This window comes from Semicossyphus pulcher, unplaced genomic scaffold (genome assembly GCF_022749685.1).
Source record: "Semicossyphus pulcher isolate SPU_LCO1_2020_fin unplaced genomic scaffold, fSemPul1.0.p SCAF_11, whole genome shotgun sequence".
Classification (NCBI taxonomy): domain Eukaryota; kingdom Metazoa; phylum Chordata; class Actinopteri; order Labriformes; family Labridae; genus Semicossyphus; species Semicossyphus pulcher.
This window is the reverse complement of record NW_027211615.1, coordinates 4,097,258-4,114,483: the sequence shown is the minus strand read 5'-3', so window position 1 is coordinate 4,114,483 and position 17,226 is coordinate 4,097,258. Positions and strand designations below refer to the sequence as shown.

Here is a 17,226-nt window from a genome sequence, read left to right as displayed (position 1 = left end):
TCGGTTACCTGATTAAAGTGCTCCGCAGTCCTCCAGGACATTACAGCTGCTGGGGTTTGACCCTGCAGCCTCTGACCTCCCGGGTTAGCCTTCAGCACTGTAATCACAACGTATCCTGCCTGCCATCTCCACCTGTCCCCCTTTTGAGGCGAGAGCAAATAAAGTGAAGCACAATATTATTCTTATTGATTGCTGAGTGTTTTGACTTTAGAATGAAGCTATAATATTCTCATGATCGGGTGTTGCGGCACTAGATAACCCTGCAGGGCTTAACCTTTAGCCTGATATGAAGCAGAAAATCTGACAGAAGCGTCCTGCAGGTTATTAATTGTGTCTGTTATTACTGTTTTTCCCCTCAGGACAGAATCATTGCTTGATTTCTTACTTGGTGGACCTGGATGCCATAGATCCACACAATACACTTTTTAAAAAATTGAGCAGGGTCTTATAGGGCCCAACCAACGCTCAGTTTCTGAGGCCAATGTCAATGTTTGACATTTTGGAAATGGCTTGTCAGTAAAAATGTAACAAAAAGTGATCTGGGTTGTCGGTTTAGCTCAGCAGTTAAGTTGTGTTTCCCGTGTACAGTGGCTAAGTCCTTGATGCAGCTGCCTCGGGCTCGACACCGACCATTGAAACACTATCTTAATCTTCTCAAATCCTATAAAGGATCCATTATTCATCCATTTTTAAAGTCTGTAATGATACTTTATAAGTACTTATTTTACGTTTGTGTTTTTGAATGTTAAAAGTAAGGAAGAACCTTTATGTGAATATCACAGATGATTCTTTTTCTCTTCTGTTCGGTTTGCATATCAGACAATGCCGAGCCAGGTGTGTTGTTAATAATAACAATAATAACTTTATAGCACTTATCTAAACAAGGTTACAAAGTGCTTTAAAGAATACATAGAACAGAACACAATGAAAACATAGACAGACTTCATAAAAAACATAGGATATAAAAACAGCAAAGTTATAAAATAAGAACAAATTAAATAAATAGATAAATGACTGCAGCACATAAAATACCAATCAAGCATTAAAAAAGGCCTTTCATTAAAAAAATGTTTTAAGCAAAGATTTAAAAACCGGTAATGAGTATGCCAGCCTAACATCCTCGGGCAGGGAATTCCTTGTCACCCGTAGTTACCAGCCTTAACCGAGGAGCAGCTCATGTGCTTTGGAGCACTGGTATCAAAGATTCAGGACCACACCAGCATCTGAACTGACCAAAATGACATTAGCAGGTACTTTTTTAAAGCTGTTCAATGTGCTACCACCTAACGAGCTAACTAGCCTTCAAACTGGAGCATTGCGATTTTTCCAGTGGAGGTTTGTTGTTTCATGGCTGTATCATTAAGAGCTGGATATCGGACCCACAGATGGTGCCTCTTCAGTCCAAACATAACCCTCCTCAGATCAAAAAGTCTTATTTCAAAGAGTCATAACTGATCTGGTTTACAGATTTTACAAAAGTTGAAAATGCTTTTAGAGCCACAGGGGAATTTTTCATTGTAATACTGCAAGTGAGCAAACTGGAAGCAGGATGAAGTCGTACAGTGCACTAGAAAACCTTGATCCCTCTCTGCAACGGAGGCACTTTTTCTGTATGACCTTAGACTCATGTTTTGATACTAATGTACTACAGTTTTTTTGTTAATTTTGTCATATGCACAATATTGATATTTCTATGATAATTTGATGTCACACAACAATATTGGACCCCCATTTTATCAGCTATTTTACCTTTAAGCAGTGTTTACTCCTCCAGCGTGTCTTTGTGTGTATTCTTTGCTCCAGTTCAGACGGTGTGCAGAGCCATTAGCTTATTTTTAGCAGCGCTGACCACGGCCGGAATTCACCTCCTAACCTTTGCAGAACTGGTGCTTTGCTCCTCCCTGCAGAACAATAAAAGGTGCAACCAGCTCTCAAAACACTTTATGCTTTTTAACACAGAGCATCTAGTTGTTCCAGGAGGATGTTTTTACACTTTGGTAGTCACTGTTTACACACCTGAATTCTTATTTTCCAGTATCCAGAGTGTCCATACACTTAGCAGGCTATGTTTATGTAAATGTGCAGAGAGAATATCAAACACAGAGGATGAGTTGTGTTTTATTCTCGTCTTTGGTATATTTATTGTCTCCTCACTGGACACCAGGTGCTGCATCCCATTTGTCCTGCAAACTAGAAGCAGTTTGAGCTGAGAATCAGGCAGCGGGTTTGTTCAGACCTTTCCACAGTGTGATGGTTTGTATTTCAAAATGCTTGAAGCTAGGACACTTGTACTTTCTGCTCTATGAACCTACTTTTTTTCCCTTTGTAGTGATTGTCCATTTGCTTTATTCTGAATATCTCTCTCTCTCTGTGTTACAGGTTCTGGATCTGCGTGTGTGCATGAAGAAGTATCCAGGTGCAAAACACCACCTCTGGCAGTCATGAGGAATAGAGGGTACGTTCTGATATCTCTTGTTCAGACAATAACTCACCTCTCACTCCCATTGAGTGGCTCAACAATCTCATTTTTGGCTGATATGAAAGGCTCTATACAGGGTGGTGAACAAACCAATGTAGTGAAAAATGTATAGAACAGGTAATCCATAATCGCTTAGCAATGTCAGCAAACAGTTTAGCGCACTCTCTGCAGAGAGCTGGTGCTAACTGCGGCACAGTATTATAAGAGCTGCCACGCAAGTTTTCATGACAACAATTCAACCATTTCTGTGATCAGAAAAATGTAATTGTCTGTGAATACAGTGTGTGAAAACAATACATTATCATTATTATAATCAGGAGATCAATCAGTCCGGGGCTGTGCGAGGCTCAACCCCGCCACACATGTGTGGAGACTGCCTGGAGCCGTTACACAGGATGGGGATCATTGTCTGGACGAGCTGCTGTTGTGTGCTCGTTTATAAAAATGAAGCTGCGTTACAGACAGTTAAACTAGTAAACAACTGTCGAGTCTGGGCTTTACAGTAAATTGTTAAAAGAGCACCGCACAGCAGAGAGTTCCTCTTCACAATCAGACGCAAAACAAGAGCAAACTGCATGGATCTGCTAAACTTAATGGGCGTGTTTGCACTAGAATATCATTTGTGCAAGTTATGGTGCTTTCAGGGCCTGAATAGAGGCCCTGTTTCCTGGCTGAGTCTCATGTTTATTTGACCCTTCCATGATCATCACTAAAAGCAGAGCACCAGTGGTGGGAAGAGTAACCAAAATTGGTACTCAAGTAAAAGTACTGTTAAATTATAATTATACTCTAGTAGGCGTAAAAGAAGCTATAGAAATAACTACTTGAGTAAGAGTACTAAAGTATCACGTAAAAAAACAACTCATGTAGTGAGTAACTTCATTAGATGCACTTTTTACATCAATGTATTGTAACACAAGAGGATGTGCACATTTAGAAATCAACTCATACTGTAATTCATTTAAATTCTCTGTTCCAAAATCTTCCTGTGCATTTTCCAAACTCTTCTGTGAGTAACCGGCAAACGTTCACTGATTTTTAAAACATCTTTTCTAACCGTAACAATATTCCATAAATGTTTTTCAACATGGCTTATATGACTGCTGTTTTTCCTCTTTGGTAGGCAGTCATGTGACCCAGATAGCTTGGTTTGACATTGTATTATATAACTCTGTTAATATAACTCCATGTGTAAAATTGTGCCCCTGAACACTAAAAGCATATAGATACATGTATGATCTTACATTTTTCCAAAGTCATGATCAAGCTGTAAAGTTTAGCTTTGTTTTACTTGAGACCTCTTCAGCAGGAATAAACACACTGGAAATAATCTCAAAGTTTTAAGTTGTGTAACATTCAGGAACAGTCCTAGAAGCTACATCATGCTGAAGGTGGAAACTCAGATGAATGTGTTGCTCTCATATTGTCTCTGGCTGGTACGCAGTAGGTGACTGTACTTCCTGTCCCGACCTTGGCTTCTGACTTTGCCCTGTTTACGTGTCCTGCTTAGACGGCTGATGAGACCTGCTTCTGCCTCTCCTGGCACCTGCTGTTAGTTCAGCACCAACCTCAGCTGGATGGGGGTGGAGTTGAGCGTAGGTAGGCAGAGCAGTAAATCCACACCGTAGTCATCCATCAATGTGCCCACGTCTCAGCTCCCTCCATCCCTACCTCTCCCTCCCTCCCTCTCTCTGCGTCCTTCCCTGCAGCTTAGCTGAGCTACGTCCCTCCTCATACTCGTTCTGTGGCACATGATTAATCCCACCTCTCATATCTCTTCTCATGTGTCAGCACCTTCGCTGCTTTATAGGCTTATACTGAAATGAAGTGACAATCCCGCTCTGAAATATCACCAAATTAAGACTGCTGGCATGTGTAAACAACGCAAATATACACCAAAAACCATAAATCAAACGGTCGACTCTGCTGTTAAAACTTTGTTGACCCTGTTATATTGAAAGGTTGTTTCGTGTGGTTGAGCCTTTTTAGCTGATTCCACATTAGTCTGCTCTCAGCTGACTGCTCATTATTGATGATATTTGTGATTCTGTGTGCATTAGATCTTGAAAAATTGTGTTAATAAATCACACATGGATGTATTTTAGTGCAGGTCACAAATAAACACAGGCATTTGGTGGAGATATTAACGGGCCATTACACTGATATGATTGCAGTTATGTGCAGGAGAATAAAACGAGCCATGAAACTGAGATCAGATGAAAAAAAAATCACTAAAAGTAAAATACACCTTTGTCAGAGGGGGTTATGGAGTTTTCATGGTCTTCCAGTACACATCCTGTTTTTACAGGTACTTCAAGTTAAACTAAAATATATTTCCTCATCAATGTTTGTGTCACCATATAAAAACAATTATTTGCATTGTCTATTTAATTTTATGCTCTTTGAAGGACCCATTTTGTTTTAAGCTTGAAGACTATTACCTTCAGGAAGTGGATGCTAGCAAGCCAGGCAAGCTACCTTTAGGAGGGAAAGCTAACTAGGTAAAGTAAACTCCACGCTCTGATGGGAATCTTACACAGATTCTGTCTGGATGTTAATACAACAGGCGACAACAGTTGACAACTTCCTCACACTCAATGTTCTGTTCGATGCAAGCTAGGCTAGGCTTGTTAGGCTAACAAGCTTCCAGAAGGCTTAGCTTGGCACAGATTCAATCTACATGTTACTTTTTAAAGTTAGCTTTGTTATTGACAATTTTGGGTCTGTTACTCGTTATGTTACTGCGTTGAATGTGAATATTTCCACAAAGTAAACGCTGTCCTTGATGACATCTTGCTAGTTTAATTAGCTAGCTATGCATGTGCACTGACACAGCTGTGTTTACCTGCTAAGAAGGAGGAGAGAAACAGAAGAAGGGGTTCAGGGAAATACGGCAATTTATTTTCCAGTAAGCTAACGGATTACTTAGTAAGTGTATTATTATTATGTATTTACTACGTGACTAAATATTACATGAATTGCAGAACTAATATGTTACATTACTCGTTACAACAGAAAGTAATCCGAATACTCCAGCGGAGTACTTTGTAATGTGATACCCCCATCACTGGTTATAGACAACTTACTCAAGTTAAGTGTTTGCTGTCTTTGTAAATCCACTTCAGTCTATTGACTGACCAAAGTCACAGCACTGAGTACTTCATTAACTTAAGTCCCTGCTTTCTGCAGTAACTGGAGTCACACAGCTGTAGCAGATGTAACAGATGATTTAAGCTTTAGTTGAACAGAGTGCGTAATGCGTTAAAATGATGTACTGGCAGCACTGAAACAAAACCAATGCAAAGCAGACGTGGAGAAACTGCCTGCTTTGTGAATGGTTTCCCTTTAGGTAGGTTTTTGGCACCAAAACTAGTTGGTTCGGTTGAAGTTTTGGGTTTAGGTTAACACAAGATCTTGTTTTCAGGAGTTACATACACATGAATGAGACGAAAAGTAAATCAGTTAGCATTGACTTTCAGTCTCTTCAGGGGACTTGGACTCTAGGTCTCCCGGGTCCTTTGTAAGTCCTTTGTTTTTGTGACACATCCATCGTCCTTAGTGGACTTTAATACTCGTTTTATTAGTCACCACACCTTGTACATAAGTGTCTCCACCAGAAAATAAAGATCAGTCTTGGTCATTTCATGAATATCTCTCAGACCAGACCTGAATATTTTCAGTGGCCACCTGCAGATATTTCACAGAAATACAGCCCAAATCACCAAGCAAACACTGTAACTCCAGGACAGCTACTGTATATTTCTTCTGATTTGTGTAGACTGAAAAATACATTTTAATCTTAGTGTGACTTTAAAAGCAGCAACACCTTCTAGACATGATTCATTGATGTCAGTTTAGTTTCTGTCAGCAGTCCTGCAAAAAACCTCAGTTTGAAGTCTCAGAAAGTTTTGCAGGTTTAGAGAGGAAGTGAGAAACTTGAATGGAGAGGAGAGGGAGGAAAAGTGTGTGTGTGTGTGCGTGTGTGTGTGTGCGTGCGTGCGTGTGTTTGTGAGTGAGTGTGTGTGTGTGTGTGTGTGTGTGTGTGTGTGTGTGTGTGTGAGTGAGTGTGCAGCCTGCTGAGGACAAGACAGCCGGAGAGCTCTGTAAAAACCGGCTCCTGCAGCTTCTGAGGCTGACTCGCCTGCATATGTATGAAGTCAAACGTTGTGAGCGGATAGAAGTGATTGAAAGGAAATATGACAAGCTTCAAGGTACAAGCACACACATATGGGCTCGAGATAATTCACATGTGCACACACACAGACACACATCTACTGAACTGTAAAGCCCAGCTCTGAAACCAGCTGTTCCTGTGTGTTTAAATTATCACCTGTCAGCACAAATTTAGCCGCTTCTGAAGGGGCTGGAATTTACATTTTCAGATCTGCCATAGAAATCACCCTCCACCCCTCCTTCTGCTGTCATCCATCATAAAGTTCAGGCAGTAATAGAAGCCTAGCCATCAATTTTCCTCATTTCCTTTTAAGATCACATGAATTTAGTTCAGCTTTTCTCAGGCAGCCGTGGACAGTAATGAAGGAGAAGCTCGCAAACCTCGCAAAAGAACACAACCTCGCAAAAGAACACAAAAGAAGAATTTTACGTGAAAGATATCCACTGATAGTTAAAGCTGCTGTTTCATTTTGAGACGATTTTAGTGACCACGGTGGACAAAAGCCTGATGTCTTTGCTGATTCTTCCCACTACGTGTGTTTAATATTCTGGATTTACCAGTAAGTTTCGAGAGCAGTCTGATTTGTAATGATTATTCACCATTAATCTGACTTTTATCTTTCCCAAACTTATATATAGCGTACCGTTAGGGGGTATCCCAGAGGGTTTTCTATAGCTATCTATGAATAAATAGACATTCAAAACACAAATTATAGCCTACCACCTTTTTTAGCCATGTGGAGTTTGCAATCCTGCTAGCTACCGGTGCTGTAATTGTGCTCAGCCTACGGTAACGTTGATTCGCTAAATCCAAATCTCCACACTCACAGACTTTGAGGCATGTTCCCGGTAAGTGTGTGAGTGCTTTGGGCTGTCCCACTGTCAAATCACTGAGTGCGTGAGGGCTCTGATGCAGACTTTTACACGGCAAATTACAGAATTTCTGTGAGTCTGCATGTCTGCAGACTTTACGTTGGTAGTTACCCAGAGTTCTTAGCGAACTTGGTGACGTATATAAATGTGATTGTACATGTTCGTATATTGAAGTAGTATTAAATAAAGTTTGAAGAAAAATAAAAAGTGTAAACTAAGCGAGCATGGACGGTGACAGGAACTGCAAATATATTTATCTGTGAATGACAACATGTAGTTCATCACTTCTGTGGTTATTTATGGCAGATTTTTAGAGATGTTTGTGTTTTCTGTTAAATATAAGGATTAACAATAATGCCTTTCTGACTTTTGATGGTTTGCTATTGTTGTGAGGAAGGTGGCTTCACTGGTGATCATGACGGCGCATGTCCGTGACAAAGCTTTAGCTAGATTAAAGCAGCATCGTCTGGGTAAAATATGGTAACAAGTCTCTTATTCTTCAGTTTAATAGTCACACAAACTGATCGAGCATTCAGGAGCAGCCAGGCCATCTGTCTTCAGCTGTGTGTTGAGTGAGGTTTCTCCCCCTGCAGACCCAGAGTCAAACACAGATCAATAGAGATATGTCCTCAGAGGAATCATCATTTCAACCCTGGTTGTGACTTCTGCCTGTCCTCACTCAAGCCTCTGTCTCCTGTGCTGGCTAGAAGAAGCTAGCGGTTATAACTATAATGAAACAATTACCTTTAATTCAATGCAAATGTTGCGTCGTGTCAAACCTCAGTCCCATGGTGCTCCATCAGCCCCGGGTCATCGAAGAAAGCTGTCCTGTTGTGGCTTAAATGTTCCCGAGTAACTACAAAAGGCTGAACACTTACTTCTCCAACACCTCCAGACGTCTGGAGACTTGGACAATATTGTGTAGTTGCCTTATTTATGGATTAACGCTGTTCCCTTTTAGCTTGCAGGGCAGAGCTCTGCCACGGTCTAATGAGGCAGAAGACAACCTGAAATCAATACCTGCTCCCAGCGCAATACAATGAGAACAGCCCCAGCAGAGGACTCCAGTAATTAAAAGTATTTCACCATGTATGACGGCCGGCTGGTTAAAGGTTGAAAAGCTGCAGAGTAGTTTTGCAGAGTTTGTCTGAATGTAGGTTAAGTCTGTTTTCTACTTGAGCCAGCTGTGAGGTGCTTTTAGTCTGCGGGGTAATGTGTCTTCTGACCTTGCTAGTCTTAATGCATAGAGGCTCCGTGCATTCCCTGCATATGACTGCTTTGACCCCAATGTGCTTGGTGTAATGTAAAAGACTGCAGCGGTGCTATGTGTGTGTGCAATGCTATATGTCCCTGTTTTCCACTGTATTTACTTTGATACATCCACGACACAGACTGGCCTTACCAATCACCAATCTACAGACTGCGGAGTTGGACACTTTGGAAGTTTTAATGACCGTGTTTTAAGTTTAATGATAACCTCACAGTCTGGTTTGATATTGTCATTTTCTGTTTATAGCAAGGACAGGGAGTTAAGTATAAAAGCATTTTTGCTATATTTGTTGAAATTCTCTTTACAGCCCAGGTATCAGCCCATCCAATTGTTTTATTTGGCCAGCATGAAATTATTGCATGACCTAGTCAAGGTTTGGGTAAAGTAAAAAGGTTAAGGACCCAGGTGCAGACAATGGTAAAGAGTTTAATTAACAAAAGGCAAAAATGCAAAAACTAAATCTTAAATCCAACAAAAGACAAACCAGATGGTAAAACAAAAAGTCAAGGTCAAAGAATAATCCAAAGGAAAAACTAGAAACACACAGGAGCAACAACAGGGAGCCACAAGGATGACAAAAGTTCACAGGTAACACGGCAATGAACCAGCATTGAGACAGGGGAGCACACAGACTACATAAACTTAGGAGGTGAGGCTAATCAGACACAGGTGAGACAATAAAGGGGCAGGTGAAAACAATCAGGGCAGGGCACATAATCAAACAAGCGGGAAACACACAAAGGCAGGAAGTGGACCATCACGAGAGATAAGGTGACAAAGTAAAACAGGAAATGATCGAACCAATGAGACACAAATGAAATACTTAACAAGACTTAATTGTGACCAGAACATTGAACACAAAAACACAAAACTAAAGAAAAAGAATACATGACAACAAGAGACAAACAAGTGACCAAGTAAAACAGAAAATAATATCTGAAACCCCAAAATACAATTAAAAAACTAAACTTCAATAACTCATAACAGACCTACCTGTGCCCAGTTTCCCTGTGCACTCATTGCAAAGACCTGAGTCTTCTACAAGCTAAAGGTAGCAAGCTAGTTGCAAAAGAATGGCAGAAAAAGGTTATGCTCAATCAATGAAGATTAGCAATGATGAAGATTTGCTAAGCTCCTTTCCTTAACACTCCCTTGTGGACTCATCCTCAAATAGGTGCAGTTTCATCTGTTTTAAGGAAGCAGCTTAGTATAAACCATAGACTGTAAATGAGAGGTGGGCTTAGCCAGTGAAATGTCAATCATTTTGTGTTTTTGGGTCCAGATGTGACCATAGACCTGGGAGGGAGTGTAGGGTTACCAAACACATGGTTATCAGCAAATGCTAGCTTGGGTAGCAAGGTGCATATGTAATGCACTTGTGAAAAATAGCCTTCAACAAACTGTACTTACCAAAAAAAGGAATTGTCCACTTCTCAGAAAGTCTTTTAAAACAATGTATGCGGAAGATTCCTCATCCAGGCTGGAGATGTACTTGCTTTAAACTACACGATGTTTGCTGTGCATTCCCTGCATCTGTTTGGAGTGTCAGTTGTGCACGTCCTCAAAAATTAATGCTACGTGTATGCGAGATGCAGTATGGACATGAACAGTAGGGGCAGTGTAGAGGCAGAGGGGATGTGACAGGGTCAACACAGCAGCAGGGACAGCAATGGCAGGAAGTTCTGTAGACACACTGATAGACCAAGTCCTCAATGATCCACATCTGTATGATGTGTCATTGCCACTGCACAGAGACAAACATGCCTGTGATACAGCTGGAGACAGATGAGTTCTGTTTTGGAAGTTGACGTGGAAACCTGCAAAACTAAATGGAAACATGTCCGGGAATGTTACGTCCGTGCACGGAGGAACATGTTGGAGAAACGGGGACGGTGCAGACGGTGTGTTCTGTCCAGACACACAAAAGCTGTTTCTGCTTTGATCTCAGAATTAAAATCACAGTAACCTCCTCGGGTGTCACCATGTCCGATGTTTACATCTGCACATACAGTAGTTGCATAAGGCCTGAGCTCTCTGTTGTGCCCTCTGGAGGTATCCTCCAGTAACACGCATAGTGCATAGACAAGTTGACGTTTGTATGCAATTACTTTCACTTGCAGCAGGTTGTGTATGCGAGCGCAAGGTTAAAAAGCATATATATCTCTAAGCAAGTATGTCTCCCTCCTGCAGCATAACTATTTAACTCCAAATAGGACCATAAATTACGATATAATCATCATGCTGTATTGAAGAAGATTTGAAACAAATAATTGAGACCATAAACTCAGTAGGAAAATGTTCACTGAGGTGATAAATAAATTGAGAAGTCGGCTCATTTTCTTATGGATTTACATTTTGATATTTTGCAACCAGTGGAGTCACCCGCTACTATCCATTAGACCAAATGCAGGTTTAAGTCACTTTCATATTGGCATCCACTGCTTTCAGCCGGATAAACTAAACTAATATATGTCTTTATTTCTTTCAAATTATGTTTTATATTTGTCTGTATAAGCAGGCCTTTATTGGGGGAATGATTCACCTTCTGTCAAGTTGTGAAATAAATAGCAAACCAGTAAAAATGGTGATGAAAGCCTCACAAAAGCAATATCCAGATCGTGCCTCAGGCTTTGTGGCTGTTTATTGTTGCAAATAGCTCCCGGGCAGCTCAGAGAAGCTGCTGCTGTTGGGCCATAATTGAAGTTGATATTAAAAGACAGGAGCAATGCGTAAGTCATGAGAGCAATGCAGCAGGGTCATCTCAGCTAAATGACACGGCGCTGTAACTGCAGTCACCTTCCCTGTATATTTGACAAACTGCTGCCACCGGGCAACAAAACAGATACATAAAGCAGCGCCCTTCACACCAGCCCTTGACTTCAGTGCTTTGGCATAATGGCTTTGTCACCACTTAAGATGTACTCACAGGACAATAACTTGAAGGAGAGAGTAAAACATGTAATGACATCAGCCTCACCTCGAGCTGTTTGTATGCTACATGAAGGGTAACCGCTGCATTACTGAAACACCTGCAGGGACACATTACAGCTCATCATTTTTCAGCAACATTAAGTTTTAGACGAGCTCATATCAGCCTGGATTGTGCTGGAACGAATGGAAGAGTGAAGTACGGAAAAAGGGTCTTTCTACACTACAGGTGTGTGAAACTTTACAGGGTTTTTGTCCATGAAGTGCTGAGGTTTTATGCTGAGTTTAATCCCAATAGCCACTCACTCCAAGAGCCAAAGAGGAAATGTCCCTGCACACCTTGCGTTGCATCACAAGGTGCTCTGACTCAGTTTATTTCTGGGATCATGACTCAGGTGGAGCAGGTTCCCTGTAATCAGTCATACTGGGCTACTAATGTCACTGGCCTCCTCCTCGTGCAGCATAAAGAAAGGGTTAGAAAAAAATCTGTGAATCTGTTGCTAAGAAAAAATCAGTAGCTAGCTTTTGCACCTCTCTTTCTCAAAGTGCAGTTGTTGAATATTATAATTAAAGAATATTTATAATTTAAACCCTGACAAGGTACTATATGTTATTACGAAATCAAATATTTGACACAAAATATTGATTGGAGATCAATTTAATTAATAAAATTATTATATTTCCATATTTTCTATTTAACAATACTGCGTCCATAGCAACGGTTAATTCCGTAGCCTTCTTTAAATGAGCTAAGCTAGCTGTTTTTACTCCCATTAAAATGAGCTAAGCTAGCTGTTTTTACTCACATTAAAGTGAGCTAACCTAGCTGTTTTTACTCACATTAAAATGAGCTAACCTGATTTCCTCAGGCAGATTGATATGATTACAGTTAGTCCTCCGGATTGTGTGATTAAAGCTGAATCCTTAGCAACGGTCAGTTCTTCATAGCAACAGTCTGTTATCGAGAAATAGCAGACATCGGAATGTCGTAATAAACCAATCAGAATCAAGTATTTAACACACCGGTGTAATAAGCTGCAGTAGAGAGATCATCATATTTCCATGTGTAGGGTCGCTGACCAATCTATTCAACAAGCTGACAGATAGAACTGGCTGGCAGCTGCCCCCATGGGCTGGGTTGCAGCCATAGCAGCCTGTATTGTAGCTGCAAGCTGAGGCAATTTACTGGACCAATTCCAAAACTTTTGGTACCTATTAGTCAATGAAACCCCAAAATATGTGCAAAAAATACTACTTGCATTGGAAGTAGTATTTAAAAACAGAAAAAAAGGGATCTAGATAAGTCAATAGTATCTCAGGGCTGTAGCTCTCTTTGTGAGCGTGTGGCCAGTTTGCAGCCTGAACAAAACGTCTCTTCATCACGTCTTTCTGTCAGAAGGAAAAGAAACAAGATTTTAGTATTCAGCACTGAAAGGCATGATGTGCTATGATCTGTATTTTTTGCAGCGGGATGCATCTGTCACTGTCTCCATCTTGTGTATTTGAAGTGATACTTTGGAGATTAAAAACGGTCTACATGTAGCTTTAACGTGTTCATCAACATATCCTATCTTTTATTCATGGCTCCAGGGCGCGCTTCAGTCGTCACTGAAACAAGGCTTTTTGTTTCTGTCTCCCTCTGCTCTGACGGCGGCGCGCACACACACACACACACACACACACACACACACACAGTCCACTCCTGCTATGTGAAATTGTGGATTTCGCCTGCTTAATGCAGTCATATGAATTATTAATTGTAATAAGTGGAGCTTCCAGGCTCCGTGTTTTATTGCGTCCTCCTTCACTGCTCTGTGACATTACAGAAATGGCAAATGTGTCCGAGACAGACTGAGGCCATTAATAACACACTGAGCTCTGTTTCCTCCGTGATTTCAGACCTCACTCCACTTGAATAAGGCCTCCGACGTCTGGCTGTGTGTGTGCGGTCTGGAGCATTTTAATGGATTACCCTCCTGTATTATAATCTAATAAAGTGTTTATTTTAGGGCAACAGGGATGCTTTTAGGAGTAGAAAGGTTATTTGCACCAAATAAAACGGCAGTGTGAGGAGCTTCAGCCTTTAAAGAGCTCTAACTGCAACACTCTGTCTCCTCCACCACAGCTTTAATTGTCTCTTAAAATAGGTGCATTATCATTTGCCATGCCAATTTTTTAAGATGGATTCTTCCCCTTATTGTCAATTAGATAAATGCTTCCCTGTAAGAAATGATAATTAAGACAGGAACCTACACCTCATGCAGCTAACTAGGGATCAGAGCAAACTGTGATTTATTACCCTCTTATATTAAATGAGCTCTCTTATGCTTAAGTCTCCTGAAGCTAATATAATCCTTATTTTAAAGGCAGGTACAACCTTTAACAAAGACAGCACTCACACACTGCAGATTTGTACTGGGTACAACTATTTTCAGACACCCATGAGAAAATGTTCCAGGGTCAGGTAGTCTCGGTGCAGTTGCACAACCAGCCTAGATGAATGAATATTTCATTGTGTCTTGAGTGGCATTCAGAGAGAAGAGAGGAATAGATGTTTCTATATTTGGATGCATTATTAATAGAAAGTGTGCAGTAAGCTGAATGCTCCAGGCCGAACGCTTTTGTTGAATACAGAAGATCATTTTTAATTTGCTGTTTAAGAATCATAAAACATGTACAGGTTTACACTTGTGAATTTATAAACAAGAACACTAATGGTTAGAGGTGATTTGCCAGAGAAGATACCCTCTGTCCATTCAGAAGAGATCTAAATACATCACGTACACCAGACCACATCGATTTAGTCTTAGTCTTCAGACGGAAATGCTCATTAGTTTTAGTCTCATTTTAGTCATTTTTACCCTTAATTTTTAGTCTAGTCTTTAGTCTAGTTTTAGTGGATGAAAACTCAAAACATTTTAGTCCAGTTTTAGTCAAAACGTTTCCTCTTTTGAGAATATGACCCAAGTCTCCCTCGTATTCACAGCCGATGATCGCTCCTGTTTGTGCAGAAGAAGCGTCAAATGACACATAGAACGCCCCTTTTTCTGTTAGCGCACACAGAGCCTGAAGCAGAAAGCCTGGGTGACACAGAGAAAGTTCACAACCACCTTCATGATACCTGTTATCACCAACCAGGTAACCCAGTTACAGGGATGCATTGCTCGTATTTTGACAGACAGATTAGACAGTGGGGGAAGATATGCATTTTCAATGTTTGACAGCATCATTTTAGCATCTCGTCTCGTTAACGAAAACAAAACAAATGTGTCATCAGAGTTTTTATTATCAAACATCTTTTTAGCTCGTCAACATCTCGTCTTCGTCATGAAAAAAGATCGTTTATGATCATCTTTCATCATTATTTTTGTTAATGAAATTAACACTGACATACGGGACACACTGATTGGTGACAAGTGATCATGAGATCTTTAATTGTCATTCTTATCTACATAAATATTATTTTGAGTTGGTTTGAGGAGCAGCTGAACTCCACCTAGTATGGCCTACAGTACTGCACATGATGTCTCTGAAGGTTCTCAGTCATCAAGCAGGCTACCTTGGCCAATTTGGTCCACTCAGGATATACTGTATTTTCATTGAGGAGGTTAGCATGCTAGCGCAAAGCTAACCGTGATGCTGTTGGTGTCAGCTCGGCGGGGTGGGCGTGTTCTCATAAGAGAGAGTGAGAGTGAGCTTCTGGTGACAAAGAGCCCAGGAGGAGGGGCCCAGAAATGTGTTGTTGACAAAATGCAAGAAAAAATTCTACTTATTATACCTGTAAGGTTACATAACATTGAATACAGAATGTCCGTACCTTAGTTATCATGTCAGTTATGGATGAATGTAATTACCTGTTGTTGGTCTTTTAAAAGCAATAAAATGCTCTTTCTCAGAGAGCTTTGTTTTGTGAATCCATAGGGCACCTTTTTGAAGCATTTCAATGGCCAAGCTGTTGAATATGACAAGTTGTAAAATCCTGCTATCTGTTTTGGTGGAAATATTTTAGTACATTTTAGGCCAGCCAAGTGTTTGACTTTGTTCACCAGATACTAACTTCTGGTGTCTTCTTTTGGCGATGGGCAGAGAGTGCAGGGTTCATTCAGTTATTTGAGTATGTCACATATAGAGGACATATTTCTGAGTTCAGCTTTAAAGAAAAATATAAATGTATTTATTTTTTACTTTTAAATCTGTTTTTGTTTTGAACACATCTCTTATCAAAACCATCTTGTGCTGTTTTTATTTTTTCCGGCGCTTCCTCTTCTCCGGACTGTCATCTCTTCGGACACGTCAGTTCATACTTCAGTGACGCCGGCTGCAGCTCTGGAGGGAGACAGTGAAATGTGAAGAGGAATGTGTGTAACCAAGCAGAGCTCCTGCTCAGACTGGAAACACTCCACTGCTTCCCTGAGCAGATGATGGGCAGCTCATTCCTGTTTCCTCCACTCTTACAGCTCTGAAGTGGGATCCTGGAGAGGCTTTGAAAAAGCTTTTGACTACCTTTACATTTCAACTCCTGCTTAAACAGCTTCAGTCATAAAGTGCACTTCCAGAGTCACCTCATCTTCACAGGGACGTCTTTTACCCCATAAGGGACACGTGAACAGCTTCTTCTGCTTCTTTTTGTCCCTCTGTGTTTCTCCTGTATTTCCTAAAACCATTGTGGTGTATACAGCAGTTTATACATCCAAGAGTCACACTGATGCATTCTCCACTCACTGATGCAGAGTTGAGACTTTGAGTGTCTTTCCTCTGCCTATCGGAGTCTGCGTCTAGATGTGCCCCACCCTGTGTGGGAAAATCACAGCCAGTTGTCCCGGAGGGTGGAGAGAAGGATGTCTCCTCGAGTCCTGCACAGACTGCACCGCATCACAACAAAACTAACATTTGATAACAAAACTTTATTACAGAGTATCTGTGCCACTTCAAAAGAACCAAACCACAACTTTACAACACTTCTGAAGTTCTGCACAGAACTACAGAGGGACCGCTAACCAAAGCCCTTTTTACACAGATTGTTAAGGGGCAGCGATGATGTAAAGAAGTCCTGTCATTACGTCAGTTTTGCTCTTTTACTCTGAACCAAACAACACAGGCAGATTGCTGCCCCAGTGTGTGAGTTTATATACAATCCAGCTCTCTGGAAGCAAAAGAGACCTGATCTTTTGTAACGTGCAACACAACGGCTTCAGCTTGAAGATGTATAGCACACGTGACTGGGCTTTTTAAACCACTATAATGATCCTTTACCATCCGCGTTGGAGGCCGGTTGTTTTTGTCCTCTGCTTGGGGGGTAAGAGGACCTTGTTGTTTCATGTGTTCAGCAATGTTTCAGTTGCTGAAGGCTGCCTAATGCAGGAAACCCATTTACACATCTAAATAAAACATATCTCCATATGAATGGATATTCTTTTTGGTTGAATGGATGTATTTGGTGTCAGAAGTGTTCTGATTTCCTTTTATCGTATGAATGTTAACAAATTGAGCAAGCTTTGGTAGT

The 17,226-nt window shown here is 40.8% G+C and overlaps 1 protein-coding gene across 1 annotated transcript in view; it reads left to right on the top strand.

Moving 5' to 3' along the window:
• Nucleotides 1–17,226, top strand: part of LOC138584990 (heparan sulfate glucosamine 3-O-sulfotransferase 5) — a 97,687-nt gene that overhangs the window by 52,992 nt on the left and 27,469 nt on the right. The window contains exon 2 of the mRNA XM_069657201.1: nt 2,380–2,455. The gene's annotated coding sequence lies outside the window, so the exon portion shown is untranslated. The remainder of the gene's footprint in view (nt 1–2,379; nt 2,456–17,226) is intronic.